Source organism: Rhincodon typus, chromosome 23, assembly GCF_021869965.1.
Source record: "Rhincodon typus isolate 14 chromosome 23, sRhiTyp1.1, whole genome shotgun sequence".
Lineage (NCBI taxonomy): Eukaryota > Metazoa > Chordata > Chondrichthyes > Orectolobiformes > Rhincodontidae > Rhincodon > Rhincodon typus.
In genome coordinates, this window is record NC_063354.1 from 10238191 (window position 1) to 10241316 (window position 3126).

Sequence of the window (3126 nt, forward strand, 5' to 3'; positions counted from 1 at the left end):
TGCACCTTGTTGTCTCGGATTCTCCAGCATCTGCAGTTCCTACTATCTCAGATTCACCAGGATGTTCACTTTTTTTTTGCTTCCATGTGTATCCATTACATTAAAATTATTCATGATGTTGGTTGGGTTGGAGTGTTTCAGCTATGAAGTGAGACTACATAGGATTTTTTTTTTGCAAAAATATACTTTATTCGTGAAAGGAAACTATAATGACATACAAAGGTCCTGAAACAGTCTTTGCAGAGGAAAAAAAGCCAAACGACAAATTGGAATTTGACATTCCTCGGAGCTTCAGACATAACAAGAACTGCAGATGCTGGAGTCCGAGTCAATACAGTGTGGAGCTGGAGGAACACAGCAGGTCAGGCAACATCAGAGGAGCAGGTTATAAACCTGACCCTGCTGTGTTCCTCCAGCTCCACACTATTGATTCCTCAGAGTTTCCCTGCAGTTGCAAAACCATGTATTTTCTATTCATGCGGGAAACTACTTACATTCATTTGAAACAGTGACAGTGTCTGAGAGCTTAATAGACCCTTGTTATACTTTGGTAGAAAGACCTTAGATGGTAGCGTTTTCCCCGCTATGCGTTGGTGGCAGCTGCCCCAAGCTTTAGCAGACCTTGCAATGTATCAGTGCAACACTTGGTCGTGGTCACCTTTTTACCTCGGTCGACCAACAAGTTTTGATCGGACCAGAAAGCATTTTTCATGCATCTCCTGCATCAGCTGCTTGGGACAAACCTTGACAAAAACCATTGCATCTCCCTCTAGAATTTCTTTGCAAAAGCACATTCCAAAAAGAGATATGTGGCAGTCTCTTTCCTCCCCTGCAACCATTTCAAGGGCAGCATGTGGTGGCATAGGGTGTCCAGGTATGCACAATGGATCTGACGGGTAGTGTTCTTCTCACAACCAGCCGAGCCTACGTCTTGATGCTTTGGAAAGTTCGGGTGATGAGGCATTCTGCCAATGACTTTGACAATCTGCTCAGGGAACCAGCTGACATGATCAACCCGGTCCTTTTTCTGCAATGTCTCGAGGACGTTGAATGCTGACCACTGCCTCGTGGACTTGTGGTCAAAGGTGTTTCCCTTTGCAAATTTTTCCACAAGGATCTTTGATATGGAACAATCCAGCTACTTGGATTGTTCTGTGGCAATTAGGCCAGACCCATCCTTTGCAACACTGGGGACAGGTAGAACGTCAATGTACGTAAGTGACCCTTGGTGTTTGCATACTGAGGGTCTATGCACAGCTGCACAGAAAGGTGGCCATCAGGATGAGGGCGATGATCAATACTTCCTCTTAACTTTGCCCCACATTATCCAGAGCTTTGTATGTTTTCTCCCTGCGGATGCAATCCATCTTTGACTTCCAGATGAGGTGGAAGATGGCTTGGTGACTGCAGTGGCGCAGGCTCAGGGAATGGGCCGGACCTGCGCCACATACAGCATTATCGATAGTGCCTCAGACCTGATGACCGGATTTTTACCTGCAATGGGGAGCGCCCATCTGCCCAGTTTCTGCTTCACCTTGGTAATACACTCCTCCCACGTTTTAGCACACACCTCTCTGAACCCTATTCCCAGCACTTTACATGATCTAATTTGGATTTCAAAATTGCCAGCATTAATATGCACAGTGTAAAAGCAGTGTAAATGTGGTGTGTCTGCAATGTTGACCCCTGAATACATTCGGGAGCTCAAAAGGGATTTACACAGGATGAGGAACCATGAAAACCCCTCTTTTAGTCTCCAGTGGGAGAGTCAAGAGATTCTTCATCCTCAAAGGTGTTCAGAAGGCATGAGAGAGGCGAGCAAAACTGTCCATTCGTGTCATATGGCTGTGCTGTGCTGGGTACCTTGTGGTTCTCCAAGTTAGGAGGCGGATTTTCACTGGGTTCCTTGCAATTTCAGCATTTCCAAGTTGGGGGTGTATGCAGTTTTCTTTGTCTCTGCCCCCACCCTAGTGCCCTGCCACTTGGAACCTTCAGCAATGCAGGGGCACCTTCTTTGCAAAAAAGGCCGATTGACTGGCACAGCTTCCTTCACCCTCTTCACAGAACCTTGACAGTGTTCCAGACACCGTGGCCTGAAGTGCAGGCACTTAGTGTTCATAGCTCGAGTTGGCTTGACACTGAATTGACGTAAAGCCAAAGCCACACGAAGATCCACCAATAGCAGCTCAGCTCAACCAACAAGACTCCAATATCCAATCAACGATCCAGTAATGTTCTTGAAATCCTGAGAACTTGCAACTCAGAAGTTACACTTGATCTTAACTATAGGCTGAGGTTGATTTCCTTAAAGCAAAGAGACTAAGAGGGGGTCTGTTTGAGGTGTACAAAGTTATGAGATTCATGGAAAAGAGAAACCATTCCCCTTCGTGGAGGGGTCAATATCGCAGGGTACAGTTCTGAAGTAGGGAGCAGGGTGTTTTGAAAAAATATTTTTCACATACAGGATGGTGGATGACTGGAAATCAATGCCTAAAAGAATGAGGCAGAACCTTTAAGACATTTCAACATTTAGATGAGCACTTGGAGTCCCAAAGTTATACAGTTATGGGCCAAGAGCTGGAAAATGAGACTAGAATAGATAGATGCAGACACAATGGCAGAAGGGCCTCTTTCCATGCTGTAAAATTTCTTTGACTCTATTGTACTATCTTCCCTCCGACTAGCCACTAACTGGAGGGGCAAGTAACGTCGAGGATGTGCAGAGACTGCAGAAGAACTTGGATGTGCTAGGTGAGTGGGCATTGATGAACTACAATGTGGAAAAGTGTAAAGTTTTACACTTGGGTAGGAAGAATAGAGGCGTAGACTAGTTTCTAAACAAGGAAAAGTTTTGGAACTCTGAAGCACAAAGGGTCCTGGGAGTCCAAGTTCAGGATTCTCTTAAGATTAACATGTAGATTCACTTGGTGTTAGGAAGGCAAATGCAATGTTGGCATTCATTTCAACAGGACTGGATGTACTGCTGAGGCTGCATAATGCTGTGGTCAGAATGCATTTGGAATATTGTTTTGAGCCCCATACCTAAGGAAGGATTTGCTGGCATTGGAGGAGGTCCAAAGGAGGTTTATAAGACTGATTTCAGGCATGAAGGGCTTGTCATTTGAG